The sequence below is a fragment of the Podarcis raffonei genome, chromosome 8, assembly GCF_027172205.1.
Source record: "Podarcis raffonei isolate rPodRaf1 chromosome 8, rPodRaf1.pri, whole genome shotgun sequence".
Classification (NCBI taxonomy): Eukaryota; Metazoa; Chordata; class Lepidosauria; order Squamata; family Lacertidae; genus Podarcis; species Podarcis raffonei.
The window spans coordinates 4,614,041-4,629,884 of record NC_070609.1 but is presented as its reverse complement, the minus strand read 5'-3'; the positions used below and the strand labels follow the sequence as shown (position 1 = coordinate 4,629,884).

Genomic DNA, 15,844 nt, shown 5'->3' with positions numbered 1-15,844 from the left:
AAAAGAGGACTGGACCAATTCATGGAGGAAGAGAGGGCTGTCTGTGGCTCCGAGCCAGGGTGGGCTCTGCTCTGCTTGCAAAGTTGGAGGCAGCAAAGCTACAGAATCTCAGTTGCTGGAAACCCCAGGAGGGGAGAGGCTCTTGTGGTCGGATCCTGCTTGTGGGCTCCCCTTTCGGGCGTCTGCTAAAGAAGGCTGGGCTAGAGGGGCCCTTGGCCTGATCCACCAGGCTCTTCTTACGTCCTTGTTTGTTGCCTTTTAATCTTTGCAGCCGTAATACGCTTTTCACTCATCATTAAGGGTTTATTTTCTTTGGAGATTTGCATCTGTTGAATATTGCATTGATCCTACTTGTTGCTCCACCTTCGCAAGAGAGGGATTTCAGGGCAGGTGTGGCACCTGAGCTTTGCAAATGGTGCTGCACAACACACACACCCCTCTTTGGACATGTCCCAAATCCAGGGCTTACCTGGGACGGGGCTCAGGTTACCCCTCACCTGCCCTGTCTTGGCCTCCACCAAAAGACGGGGAGATTATCCCCAAGGTGAGCAAACAAGCGAGGCGAGGCCTCCATTGTCCATGGCAGAACACACCCTCGCCCTTGATGAAGCCACCAGGAAGCTGCCCTGATGCTCCCAGCCAGGAACGCCCCCTCTGCGCTTTCCCTGCCAGCCCCAGGTGAGAAGAAGCACCTAGACAAGGACTTAGCCCCCCCTCCAAAGCCCAAGGGCTCACCTCTTGCATTTTGAGCAGGAAGCTATCGATGAAGTCGCGAGGGCAGCTGGGGTCGAAGGTCGCCTGGTGCTCCTTGACCATCTCCAGAATGAAGAGGCGCAACTTCTCAAAATTGGCAAAAAGTTGCTTGTGAGGTCCGGGCAGGTAGCGCAGGATGTGGGGGAAAGTGTTGTACAACTAGGGAGGGAGGAGAAGAAGAAAGGTGGAAGGCCCCGACCCTGCAAGTACTCGCTTGTGCGAGAGGGCAAGTGTTTCAGGGAGAGCCTCCCTTCCACAATCCAGCTTAAAAACAAAATCCCCAGGCATGTCAAAATGGGAAAGCAGAGATGGTTTTGAGAAATGAATAAATGAATCGAGAAACGCCATTCCTTCAGAAGAGACTTGCTTCCACTTTGCTGAGAAAATACACAAAGGAGGAATTTACTAGGCTCCAGGGGAAGGAAGGGAGTTAGGGGAGGGAGGGAGGGAGGGAGGGAGTGAGTAAGTAAGTAAGTAAGTAAGTATGTAAGTAAGTAAGTAAGTAAGTAAGTAAGTAAGTAAGTCCTGGATTTGTGTGGGGAATACTGCATTCGAAAGCTCAACAACATTGCCAAAATAAGCTCAACAACCCTTCTGTCCGGGTTTTCACTTTCTGAAATATAGGTAAAGAGACCCCTGACCATTAGCTCCAGTCGTGGCCGACTCTGGGGTTGCGGCGCTCATCTCGCTTTATTGGCCGAGGGAGCCGGCGTACAGCTTCCGGGTCATGTGGCCAGCATGACTAAGCCGCTCCTGGCGAACCAGAGCAGCGCACGGAAATGCCGTTTACCTTCCCGCCGGAGCGGTACCTATTTATCTACTTGCACTTTGATGTGCTTTCGAACTGCTAGGTGGGCAGGAGCAGGGACCGAACAACGGGAGCTCACCCCGTCGCAGGGATTCGAACTGCCGATCTTCTGATCAGCAAGCCCTAGACTCTGTGGTTTAACCCACAGCGCCACCTGCGTCCCTATATTCTGAAATATAGTGTAGCACCCTGCTTGTGGTTAACGCTTAGCTGGAATGAAATATTCAACGCAGCAATAGAGAAATTAAAATAATAATTTATTTGTCAGACAAATAAATGATAGGCACAGTGGTATATGGTTACCAAAGCTCTGCCTGCCCTCCAGCCCTGATGGCCAGCACTTATATTTCCTCAGCCCAGCCCCCTTTCTCCTCCTTTGGCTGCCTCTGTCCAATCAGCCTGGTTGAAATTCCTATTGGCTGTTTGCTAGAACCAATCATAAAAGATACACCCATTTCCTATTACCTTTTATGGGAGACAAAGAGCTATATTTCCTTCTATCCATAAATGGCAGACAAGTAGCCATATATCTTACATTTGCCTCGACAAGGCACCTTAATTACCAGATCACCTTTTGGCCCTGCTGCCCCTGCATTCCAAAACAAATGGCTAAAACAGATGGCTCGTGGTATTAAGTTCTATCTAAACAGAGATCTTACTATTTACCAACTCTTAATTAGTGTTTTTGCAGCTTGATTGTATTCTGTAATATGTAGGGTCAGTGTAACCTTTGCTCCCAGCCTGTATTTCCCTTTTACAACCTTGAAAAACCCCTCTCCTGCTACTGCTATAAATCAGGGGGGCCCTTGTCCAGGAGGATAAACAACTGCCAAAGTACTTAGCCACCTGCTTTTCTGCCTGGCATGAAACATTTGCAAATCTTTAAGCTCATTTTAAAATACAGGCCTTGATCAGATGCCTCATTAGCAGCCCTAAATTTTCCAATCTTATTGACCAAACACTACAAGATCTGCTAACACCCAGCAGGTCCTTCCTCCTCACTTTTTTCAGCTGAGAAGAAAGTGCTGGCCGATGGACGGTGGCGAAACAAAGGTCTCTTGGCAGACATTCGAGAGACTTTGTTGTGCTGAGCGAGTTGCTGAATAGAAGAATAAGCCTTGGGACAAAGGTGGCTGTCCTAGTTTCTCTTGGCTGCCTCTGCAAAGCCATGAAGTGGGCTCCAAAGCTTATTTCTGGGTCGCCTCCTGCCTTTAGGTGATCCCCAGTTATTATAACTATTCTACTTTATCACATTCAAATCCCACCTCTTCTTCCAAGAAGCTCAAAGTGGTCACATGGCTCTCTGCTCCTCATTGTATCCTTACAACAACCCTGTGAGGTCGAGAGACAATGTATGGCCCAAAATCACTGATTTTCATGGCGTGGGGAGTGGGGAGGCAAGCCCTGGTCTCCTAGCCCTCTAACCATTATGCCTTTGAGTGATTTGCCTTCAGCTTTGTTTGATTGTCAGAAATGGGCATTCCTGTCCGTTTCCTTGCCTCTCCATTTTTTGGTTTCTCTTGTTGTTGCGCAAGCTATTTGGCTGGATTGCAAAGTTCAGAGGAGAGCAACTTTCCAACAACGGCTCTGTGTTCATGGGTCGTTTGGGAAAGTGTGAATTCGGTCCTTCGCGTGTGAGCTGCGTGGAATTCCCCGCCCCCAGCTCATGTCACCAGCTCTCTGATGCCTGGCGTTTGAAGGATTCCCAGGGAGGGCGTTTCACAGGCAGGTGCCACTACCGAGAAGGCCCTCTGCCTGGTTCCCTGTAACTTGGCTTCTCGCAGGGATGGAACCGCCAGAAGGCCCTCAGTGCTGGACCTCAGCGTCCAGGTAGAATGATGGTGGTGGAGACGCTCCTTCAGATATACTGGACTGAGGCCGTTTAGGTCTTTAAAAGTCAGCACCAACACTTTGAATTGTGCTCGGAAACGTACTGGGAGCCAATGTAGGTCTTTCAAGACCGGTGTTATGTGGTTGCGGCAGCCGCTCCCAGTCACCAGCTGCCGCATTCTGGATTAGTTGTAGTTTCTGGGTCACCTTCAAAGGTAGCCCCACGTAGAGCGCATTGCAGTAGTCCAAATGGGAGATAACCAGAGCATGAACCACTCTGGCGAGGCAGTCCGCAGGCAGATAGGGTCTCAGCCTGCGTACCAGATGGAGCTGGTAAACAGCTGCCCTGGACACAGAATTGACCTGTGCCTCCATGGACAGCTGTGAGCCCAAAATGACTCCCAGGCTGCGCACCTGGTCCTTCAGGGGCACAGTTACCCCATTCAGGACCAGGGAGTCCTCCACACCCGCCCGCCTCCTTTCCCCCAAAAAGAGTACTTCTGTCTTGTCAGGATTCAACCTCAATCTGTTAGCCGCCATCAATCCTCCAACCGCCCTCAGACACTCACACAGGACCTTCACCGCCTTCACTGGTTCTGATCCTTCTTAAATTGTGGTGCCCAGAACTGGACACAGTATCCCAAGTGTGGTCTGAACAAGGCGAAATAGAGTGGGACTATGACTTCCCTTGATCTGATCACTAGACTTCTGTGGATGCAGTCTAGAATAGAATTTTCTCGTTTTGCTGCTGCATCACACTGTTGACTCATCTTCAGCTGGTGGTCCACCAAGACTCCTAGATCCTTTTCACATGTACTGCTAGTAAGCCAGATGATCCCCATCCTATATTTGTGCATCTGGTTCTTCCTGCCTAAGTGCAGAACCTGACATGTTGAGCTCCCTCATGCCAGTGTATGGATTAGAGACGTTCCTGGGATATAATAGAAACTCTGGGTGAGGTTCTATCAGTTAACATGGGCTTAACTGGAACCTGAAGCCTCGCCCTTATGGCAAGCCCCAGCTGCTATGCTGAGTTGCTGATCTCTAACACATATAACCAGGGCTGGCCCAAGACATTTGGGCGCCTGAAGAAAACTGCGAAGTGGTGACTCCCCACCGCTGTCAGGGCCGGTTCAGCTTCAGGTCAGCACAGAGACTCAGAGATGAGCAGCAAAGTGGATTCCCTCTATTTAAGGAAGCGGAATACAAAGAGAGAAACCTACAGATGACTGGCTCCCAGTAATGCGGTTGTCAGAACTGATGATTGAAGTGGGTCTATGTTACGTACTGAGTTGAATAGGATCCAAAATGCAGCAGTCTGATTGGTCCTAGAACAATAGGATTCAGAATGCAGCAGTCTGATTGGTCCTAGAACAATAGGATTCAGAATGCAGCAGTCTGATTGGTCCTAGAACAATAGGATTCAGAATGCAGCAGTCTGATTGGTCCCAGAACAACAGGATCCAGAATGCAGCAGTCTGATTGGTCCTAGAACAATAGGATTCAGAATGCAGCAGTCTGATTGGTCCTAGAACAATAGGGTCCAGAATTCAGCAGTCTGATTGGTCGTAGAACAATGCAGCAGTATGATTGGTCCACAGGAGCGACCCAATCCAGCTCCAGGTGGAAGTGAATCTGAAACCTGATTGGCCTGCAGGTGAATCCTGGATTTAGAAGAAGAAGAAGAAGAAGAAGAAGAAGAAGAGTTTGGATTTGATATCCCGCCTTTCACTCCCTTTAAGGAGTCTCAAAGCGGCTAACATTCTCCTTTCCCTTCCTCCTCCACAACAAACACTCTGTGAGGTGAGTGAGGCTGAGAGACTTCAGAGAAGTGTGACTGGCCCAAGGTCACCCAGCAGCTGCATGTGGAGGAGCGGAGACGCGAACCCGGTTCCCCAGATTACGAGACTACCGCTCTTAACCACTACACCACACTGGCTCTCGAATTAGCCAATCACGTGGGGCCCATTGTGTAAATAATGTATATAAAGCAGACATTCTGGGGGAACTTCCATTCCTCCTCACCACTATGAGCTGAATAAAGAGCATGAAGTCCACTCTCGACTCAGAGTATATTTCAGTCTAGAAAACCAGTTTCCTCCAAGAGCACCTGGATCTGGTCCACAAGCTCCTGCTCAAGAACCTTGCCCAAGAAAGGCAATTTCCCAGGACTGGAGGAAGGTAGGATTGCTACATTCCAAGAAGTAAAAATTCAGACACAAAAAGTTGTTGAGCGTTCTTTGGGGAAATTACTCAAAGAAAGTTGTTGGCAATCCTAAAGGAGGGACAGCCTGTGCCGTGTGGCCTTTACCCAACCTGACCCACCCCGCCATTCCTCCTCATGGCCAGAACCACTGCAATTGGGGGGGGGGTGCACCCCTGCTTTCCCCAGCCGCTCTCTTCCTAGATGCATCTTACGTTCCTTTATTCAAAAAAACCAAAACAACCCCTCCAAATTTAAAACTGCACATGTTGAACAGCAGTTTAAAACAATGTAAAACATTTAAAACAATAATAGCAGCAACAACGCCCTCCTCTCCAACAATACCCCAGCCCAAGAATCTGTTCAGCTGCCTCTGCTTTTGTAGCTGGAGTCAGTCCAGGTTCCGCCCTCCCAGGCCAAGTGGAAAAGGCCTGTAAGCTAATAATAATAATAATAATAATAATAATAATAATAATAATAATAATAATAATATACCCCACCCATCTGGCTGGGTTTTCCCACCCACTCCAGGTGGCTTCCAACAAAATATTAAAATACAGTAGTCTGTCAAACATTAAAAGCTTCCTTAAATAGGACTGCCTTCAGATGTCTTCTAAAAGTCTGGTAGTTGTTTTTCTCTTTGACATCTGGTGGGAGTGGAGTGGGTCATCCAGGAATCACAGCCAATGTGGTCTACCTCCCCTCCCCACCTTCTTCCCTCAAAGATCAGCTCCAACCTATTTCTCAAGAGAAGATTGCTATTACATTACTTCATGCATCGAACTCCAGGCAGAGGGGACATTTCTTGGAAACCCACTGTTGGTTCGGCATCACTGCCAAAGCCGATTCTAGATTTTCTAAAGATGCAAAACAACGCTCTTATTTTTGCTCAGAATTTCTGTTGCGTAACTGGAACTAATTAAACATAGAGGGAAGTTAAGCAAATAGATACCATTGAGAAGCAAGTTCAGCTCAACAACTTCTCAGGAGTGGAACAACATGCAGGCACAGCCAAATACTTAGCAGCTTCCCAGGGGCTCTGGGCCACAGCACGAGGGCCCAGCATGCCATGTGTCCCTCTGTCACGTGGCATTTCCCCAAACATCCTTTTCTTTCGCAAGGTGCAGTCAAAGAGGTTGCCACTCAATCCAGAGCAGAAGGCAGCCGACTTTTTCTACTAAGCGTCTCCCTAGACACACATCTTTGACTTCCATTGCACAGGAGAAAACAGAGGTATATTTAATTTCAGGTGGCATGTCAGGCACCCTGTACAGTGGTACCTCAGGTTAAGAACTTACAGTGGTACCTCAGGTTAAGTACTTAATTCGTTCCAGAGGTCCGTACTTAACCTGAAACTGTTCTTAACCTGAAGCACCACTTTAGCTAATGGGACCTCCCACTGCTGCTGCACCGCTGGAGCACGATTTCTGTTCTCACCCTGAAGCAAAGTTATTAACCTGAAACACTATTTCTGGGTTAGCAGAGTCTGTAACCTGAAGCGTATGTAACCTGTAGCGTATGTAACCTGAGGTACCACTGTAATTCATTCCGGAGGTCCGTTCTTAACCTGAAACTGTTCTTAACCTGAGGTACCACTTTAGCCAATGGGGCCTCCTGCCGCCGCCACACCACCGCCGTGCTATTCTGTTCTCATCCTGAAGCAAAGTTCTTAACCCGAGGTACTAGTTCTGGGTTAGCGGAGTCTGTAACCTGAAGCGTCTGTAACCTGAAGTACCACTGTATTGTGAAAATGGCTCCTGGTAATCGGTGGCTAACAGCTCACTGTGGATGAAGTTCAGTTCAGCTTGCTTCTCCTCAGCCTTCAAATATGGTTGCATGAGAGGCCTTAATGTAAAACCATCACTGTTTCCTTTTCCTGGAAAAGGAATAAATAATAAGGAATAAATAATAATTTACCCCTAGAGAGAAAAGACGTGGGAGAAACTTTTGAATCTTCATGTGAGGGAAACTCTTGAGGGAATTGGTGCTTATACTGTTCTGAGTTTGTGGGTGCCTTGACTCCCCTAAAGTAAGGTTACCAGATTTTTTTCAATGAATCCGGGGACACTTTTCAACTTCAATGGATTTTGTATGGGCACTGATTTGTAAATCCGGGCACTGTCCCCGGGAAATGGGGACGTCTGGTCACCTTACCCTAAACTCCTGGGTGCCAGATCCTCCCTAAAATTCCTGGGTCTAATAGGAGTTGTAGTTCAGGGCTGTCAGGTGCTGGGTTTAGCAAAGTGTTAAAATACAGGCCAAACCAGTTTCCCATTCAGGTAATGGCCTGGGAGCTATTATGGAGAACAAGATGTAAGGGGGATTAACAAAGAAAACACTCTGCGCCTGATGACAGATGGGTGTGAGCGGTTGGCAGAGCCAAAGCAGAGCTGGGCCTTCGGATTGCAGTGGTGGGGATGTGACCTGGGAAAGAGGTTGCAGTCTGTTAAATGCGGCACGCTGAGCAAAGGGACAGAGAGCCATGGCTGATTTCTTCTTTCTTTCTTTTTTAAACTTTATTGCAAAACAATTTACATATAACAACAAAGACAATACCTTAGTGACAACTACACATTAACTAACAACGCATCGTCTAACATCACACACACTTTTGACTTCCGATTCACCTCATTGTGCTTTCTACATATCCTTAACCTTTATGCATTTCCTGTTATATCTGTTACATATCCAGAAAATTTTCTACATTTATAGTTTTCCTTAATATTCAAGATTCAATCTAGACCTGTCAGGAGATTTGCATTTTCACAATATTGTTTTAGATAGTCTTTAAATGTTTTCCATTCTTTACACACTTTCTGGTTTGAGTTTCCTCCCAGTCATTTTAGCAAGTTCCAAGTATTCTATCATCTTCACCTGCCAGTCAAGCTTTGTAGGAATTGAGTCACGTTTCCAGTTTTTTGTTACTAAAATTCTAGCTGCTGTAGCTGCATACATAAAGATAGTTCTAAAGTGTTTTGGGATTTCAGTCGACTTATGTCCACTGAGCCATGGCTGATTTCTGCAGGCATCCAAGAATGGGGCCATGGGAGAAGCAGGAACCTCCTGCAGTGTAAAGCTGTGAGTCCCTCCATCATAGGCTCAGGTGATGTATGGGTGTGCAAATAAACCATAGATCATAAAGACACTGCAGTCTCTTCTGCCTCTTACTCCAAAGGAAGCACAAATCCTGGGTAAGCACATGGACCCCTGGAATTACATGCACCCTTTGGCATGGCATGCAACAATACATTTACTAGACTGCGTCACACTAGAGGCTGTTGCCTTGGAAAGAGGGAGAGAGGCAGCTCCCTAAAGGAAGCCATTTTGAGCCTGGTTTTCATACCACCTTCATGGCAGGAGAGAGGAAAAAGGCGGGAAAACGCCTCCGCTAGAGGACGGCTCCCTGGTCTCTGCTCAGTTGGCTCACATCCCTTGTCTGGTCTGGAGGGGAGAGGGAAAGGGTCTTATTTTCCCACAGAAACAATCCCGGGACTTGTTTGGTTCCTCACCAGACGTCTCACCCCTTGAGTCTCTGAGGGAAGAGGGAACGGAAGCAGACAAGCCAGAGGTTTCTGAGGGAAGGCGCCGGGCGCTGTTGTAAATAAAATCATGCCCATTTCCCCTTATGGGGTATCCAAGAGTCCTTACATAGGTTCCCTATTGGTAGGAGAAAATAAAGAGAGGCTAACCAGAGACAAACCTAGACAGCATCTTAAAAAGCAGAGACATCACCTTGCTGACAAAGGTCCGTATAGTTCAATCTTAAATAATTAAATAAGAGACACGGGGGAATGATTAATGGACTTCAATGTCTGTACACTAATGCACAAAGCATGGGAAATAAACAAGATGAGCTTGAGCTCTTGGTACAGCAAACTAAATATGACATAATAGGCATCACTGAAACCTGGTGGAATAAGTCCCACGATTGGAATGTAATAATGGAGGGATACAATCTGTTTCAGAGAAACAGACCAGACAAGAAAGGAGGAGGAGTGGCGTTATATGTCAGGGATGTGTATACCTGTGAAGAGATCCAAGATTTAGAACCTCAAAGCCAAAGTGAGAGCATTTGGGTCAAAATTAAGGGAGAGAAGAATAACAGTGACCTCATTGTGGGAGTTTACTATAGATCCCCAAGCCAAACGGAGGACATAGATGATGCCTTCCTGGAACAGATGGGCAAGCATGCAAAAGGAAGGGAGATAGTAGTAATGGGGGACTTCAATTACCCGGATATTTGTTGGATGTCAAACTCAGCCAAGAGCATAAGGTCAAACAGATTCCTCACTGGCCTTCAAGACAACTTCATTGTCCAGAAAGTGGGAGAAGCAACAAGAGGAACAGCCATTTTAGATCTGGTCCTAACCAATGTTGATGACCTGGTTAGTGGGGTAGAAGTGGAAGGATCATTAGGCGCGAGTGATCATGCTCTTCTGAAGTTTACTATACAGCGGAAAGGAGCAGCCAAGCATACTAGGACTCAATTTCTTGACTTTAAGAAAGCCGACTTCATAAAACTTAGGGAAGTGCTGGGTGAGATCCCATGGACAGTAATACTAAAAGGAAAGGGAGTTCATGATGGCTGGGAGTTTGTTAAGAGGGAGATAGTAAAAGCACAACTTCAGGCAATACCAATGAGACGGAAACATGGAAGGTGCCTAAAGAAGCCAGGGTGGCTATCTAAAGAACTTTTAATTGAGTTAAGATTAAAAAAGGATGTGTACAAAAAATGGAAAAGGGGGGAAACCACCAAAGAGGAATTCAAACAAATAGCCAGCATGTGTAGACACAAAGTCAGAAAAGCTAAAGCACAGAATGAACTCAGGCTTGCTAGAGAGGTTAAAAGCAACAAAAAAGGCTTTTATGGGTATGTTCATAGCAAAAGGAAGAACAAAGAAACAGTGGGGTCACTCAGAGGAGAAGATGGTGAAATGCAAACAGGGGACACAGAAAGGGCTGAACTCCTCAATGCCTTCTTTGCCTCAGTCTTCTCCGATAAGGAAAACAATGCCCGACCTGAAGAATTTGGAGCAAATGATTCAGCAGAGGAAACACAGCCCAGAATAACTAAGGAGATAGTACAAGAATACTTGGCTAGTCTAGATGTATTCAAGTCTCCAGGGCCAGATGAACTGCATCCAAGAGTATTAAAAGAACTGGCAGATGTGATTTCAGAACCACTGGCAGTCATCTTTGAGAATTCCTGGAGAACAGGCGAAGTCCCGGCAGACTGGAGGAGGGCAAATGTTGTCCCTATTTTCAAAAAGGGGAAAAGAGAGGACCCAAATAATTACCGCCCAGTCAGTCTGACATCAATACCAGGGAAGATTCTGGAGCAGATCATTAAGCAAACAGTCTGTGAGCACCTAGAAAGGAATGCTGTGATCACCAATAGTCAGCATGGATTTCTGAAAAATAAGTCATGTCAGACTAACCTGATCTCATTTTTTGACAGAATTACAAGCCTGGTAGATGAAGGGAACGCAGTGGATGTAGCCTACCTTGATTTCAGCAAGGCATTTGACAAGGTGCCCCATGATATTCTTGTAAAGAAGCTGGTAAAATGCAATCTTGACTATGCTACCACTCAGTGGATTTGTAACTGGCTGACTGACCAAACCCAAAGGGTGCTCATCAATGGTTCCTCTTCATCCTGGAGAAGAGTGACTAGTGGGGTGCCACAGGGTTCTGTCTTGGGCCCGGTCTTATTCAACATCTTTATCAACGACTTGGATCAACGACTTTATCAACGACTCAAGGGCATCCTGATCAAATTTGCAGATGACACCAAACTGGGAGGGGTGGCTAACACCCCAGAGGACAGGATCACACTTCAAAACGACCTTGACAGATTAGAGAACTGGGCCAAAACAAACAAGATGAATTTTAACAGGGAGAAATGTAAAGTATTGCACTTGGGCAAAAAAAATGAGAGGCACAAATACAAGATGGGTGACACGTGGCTTGAGAGCACTACATGTGAAAAGGATCTAGGAGTCTTGGTTGACCACAAACTTGACATGAGCCAACAGTGTGACGCGGCAGCTAAAAAAGCCAATGCAATTCTGGGCTGCATCAATAGGAGTATAGCATCTAGATCAAGGGAAGTAATAGTGCCACTGTATTCTGCTCTGGTCAGACCTCACCTGGAGTACTGTGTCCAGTTCTGGGCACCACAGTTCAAGAAGGACACTGACAAACTGGAACATGTCCAGAGGAGGGCAACCAAAATGGTCAAAGGCCTGGAAACGATGCCTTATGAGGAATGGCTAAGGGAGCTGGGCATGTTTAGCCTGGAGAAGAGGAGGTTAAGGGGTGATATGATAGCCATGTTCAAATATATAAAGGATGTCACATAGAAGAGGGAGAAAGGTTGTTTTCTGCTGCTCCAGAGAAGCGGACACGGAGCAATGGATCCAAACTATAAGAAAGAAGATTCCACCTAAACATTAGGAAGAACTTCCTGACAGTAAGAGCTTTTCGACAGTGGAATTTGCTGCCAAGGAGTGTGGTGGAGTCTCCTTCTTTGGAGGTCTTTAAGCAGAGGCTTGACAACCATATGTCAGGAGTGCTCTGATGGTGTTTCCTGCTTGGCAGGGGGTTGGACTCGATGGCCCTTGTGGTCTCTTCCAACTCTATGATTCTATGATTCTATGAATCTATGGTTTTCCCAGTAGCGATGTATGGAAGTGAGAGCTGGACCATAAAGAAGGCTGATCGCCGAAGAATGAATGCTTTTGAATTATGGTGCTGGAGGAGACTCTTGAGAGTCCCATGGACTGCAAGAAGATCCAACCTCTCCATTCTGAAGGAAATCAGCCCTGAGTGCTCCCTGGAAGGACAGATCCTGAAGCTGAGGCTCCAAGACTCCATTCTGAAATAAATACCTCTTTTGGTTTATTTTTTTATCTTTTCTGAGAAAAGAAAAGAAAAGCTCAGACCCATGTTTTCTACTCACGAGACAAACAGAATTTGGGTGAGCCTTTGCTGGCCCAAACTGGAGGGAAACCCCTGCAAGAGCTCAAAGGAAGTTTGGGTGGGTTTTTTTTAAGCAGAGGTTGGGTGGACATATGTCATGGATGCTTAAGATTCCTGCATCACAGGGGGTTGGACTGGATGACCCTTGGAGTCCCTTGCAACTCTAAGATTCCATGATTCCATGAAGAGAATCCACAGAAATTCTCTTTGAAGGAAATCTGTAGGAACTCCTCCTCTTGTGACTTTTGTTTTTTTTTAAATAAAATATTTATTAAAGTTTTACAAAACATATATCACATATATCAAAACGAAAACATCAACAACGAACAAAAAATACACACTTAACAAAAAAAGAAAAAAAGAAAGAAGAAAGAAAAATTCCACTTTTTAAATTTCAAAAATCCATATCCCTCTTTCCTGACCTCCTCACATCCCCCTTTTTTGTATTCCTCTTTATTCCGTCCAATTCAGCAAATTCTAACCCTTTTTCCAATCTCGTTTAAAATTATATATTTCCAGTTATTATGTCTCTAATTTCCCATATCTTGAACCTTTACACCACCTTATATACTTTGACATAATATTATTCTAGTCATACCCCCTCCTTGTTAAAATTCCTCTTTTCAGAACTCTTTTAACCATATCCCAAATGCCGTGTTGCCTTCACCTCCCACATCATTTTAACACTCAAACATTTTACAATATTTTTGTAGATAGTTCTTAAACTTTTTCCAATCCTCTTCCATCAATTCTTCCCCCTGGTCACGGATTCTGCCAGTCATTTCTGCCATCTCCATGTAGTCAACTCCTCTTGTGACTTTTGCAGCCAGGTTGCCTTGTGCCCTACATGTCTCCTGCATGTAGAAGATCTTCCCCCTGGTATGCAACAACAGCAGCAAGAATACTCATCGCGAAGTATTGGAAGAGACAAGATTTACCCACCCGGGAAGAATGGCAGATGAAGTTGATGGACTATATGGAACTGGAGGGAATGACCGGCAGAATCCGAGACCAGGGAGAAGAGTCGGTGGAAAAAGACTGGAAAAAGTTTAAAGACTATCTACAGAAATACTGTAAAATTAATGAATGTTAGAAAAATGTGGGAATGAAGGTATATGGCTTTAGTAGAAATGTTATAAGGAATTAAGTATAAATATATTATTAGAGTATTAAAGGAAAAAATAAGGTTAGAGTATGTTAAGATAATTATAGGATAGAAAACAGAGGAAGATGGAAAGGAATTGCTGAAACAATTAACAGAAGTGGAATACAAAAAGGGAGGTGTGAGGAGGTCGTTGAAATAAGTGAATGAAAGATAAGATATTGAAATTGTTTGATGTGTTTTAAATTGTTTTTGTTTTGTTTTGTTAGTTTAATGTGTTAGTGTTAGTGTTATTGTATTGTATTGTTCTTTTTTTGTAGTGTTTAAATTGAAAAGTAATAAATATTATTTAAAAAAAGAAAGAAAAGAAGATCTTCCCCCTGGAGGAGGAGGCAAAATTAGAAGGGAGGAGATGCGCCCTCCCCAAAAAACCCTCCAGGAAGTAAATAACCTCTAAGTTGCAGTGCTTTTCCTGGTGGTACTCAAGGGTACTTAGTACCATTAGCTGAAGCGGCACGAGGAAGGGGGGGAAAAAACAGTTGAAGGGAACATAATATAAACAAGTCTGCACTCGGAGGTGGAAAGATTATTCGTGTTTTTTGACACGTTGAAGATCACAGAGCCAGAGGCAAAGAAGTTTGGAGAGATAAAATCGGAGTTCAGAGTTGCTTTGAAGTTCAGGCCATGGGAAGCTGTAAAACCAGAAGCAAATTCTGGTAAATTTTTTTTATTTTAGTTTTTTTTATTTCTATTGGATTATGATTATGATTTGAATGTTAATTAGATGTTTTTATTGGAAAATTAATAAACGCTCTAACAAAATAAAAAGTAAAAAAGGGTACTTAGTACCAGCACCTTCTCCCCAAAAAAACATTAAAAGTGCGGCACTTACATTAACAACTTCATGAAGACCCTACAAGTGAAGTGTCCTTATTTTCCATAGACAGTTCTGGTTTTACAGAAGCCATCCCAGGTTCTGATTTGATCCCAGAATGTCCCACTTTTCCTTAAAAAGGTAAAGGAACCCTTGACAGTTAAGTCCAGTCGCAGACGACTTTGGGGTTGCAGCGCTCATCTCGCTTTACTGGCAGAGGGAGCCGACGTTTGTCTGCAGACAGTTTTTCCAGCATGACTAAGCCGCTTCTGGAGAAACCAGAGCGGCTCACGGAAACGCCGCTTACCTTCCCAGAGCGGTATCTATTTATCTACTTGCACTTTGACGTGCTTTTCGAACTGCTAGGTTGGCAGGAGCAGGGACCGAGCAACGGGAGCTCACCCCGTCGCGGGGATTCGAACCGCCGACCTTCTGATCGGCAACCCCTAGGCTCAGTGGTTTAGATCACAGCACCACCTGCGTCCCTCGGACGTCCCTATTTTCATCAGAGGGAATGCTTCATGGGGAGTTCTGGCACCTTTCCCCCCTCTTTTTAAAAAAAGCACTGCGAACCAGGATAGACAAACTGGGTGGGGGTAAGACCCTTCCTTCAGGGTCTTACAACTGACAGAAAAGGCTGGACAGCTCACGCTTTTAAGGTGATGACAGCACCACTGATTCATGACTGAAGCAGGAAAAGTCCAATGCTTTTTTGGCCACCCTAGAAACAAATATGGCCTTATTTGGGTTACCCATTCAGCTTTCCACACCCTCCAACATTTCTCCGATGAAAATAGGGACGTCTCATTCCATAACGATAATTTTACTAATAATTTTACCCACACATCTTACTGGGTTGCCCCACCCCCCCTGGGCAGCTTCCAACATATGTAAAAACATAATAAAACACTAAGCATTTTTTTTTTTAAAAAAACTTCCCTGTACAGGATTGCCTTCAGGCGGCTTAGGGGCTGAATAACTTCATACCCTCCAACATTTCTCCAATGAATATAGGAACATCCTAAGGAAAGCGGGACATTCTGGGATCAAAACAGAAACCAGAACGGCTTCTCTATATCAGTGACGTCCCTGGAAAATAGGGACACTTGGAGGGCCTGGCTTCCCAGACTGCATTTACCCCCTCTAGGGGTAAATTATTTCCTTTTCCTTTTATTTCATAAAATTTATATACACTTGATAGTCAGAAAAAAACCCCACCTACAAGATTGTTCTAAACCTAGTAATAAGAAGAGTTTATTAAAAAAAATAAATCCCAAAGAAGACAGAAAAAGG

General features: G+C 45.2%; 1 long non-coding RNA gene across 1 annotated transcript in view; it reads right to left on the bottom strand.

Moving 5' to 3' along the window:
* LOC128420240 (uncharacterized) overlaps positions 1-15,844 on the bottom strand; it is a 241,864-nt gene that overhangs the window by 117,822 nt on the left and 108,198 nt on the right. The window lies entirely within an intron of this gene.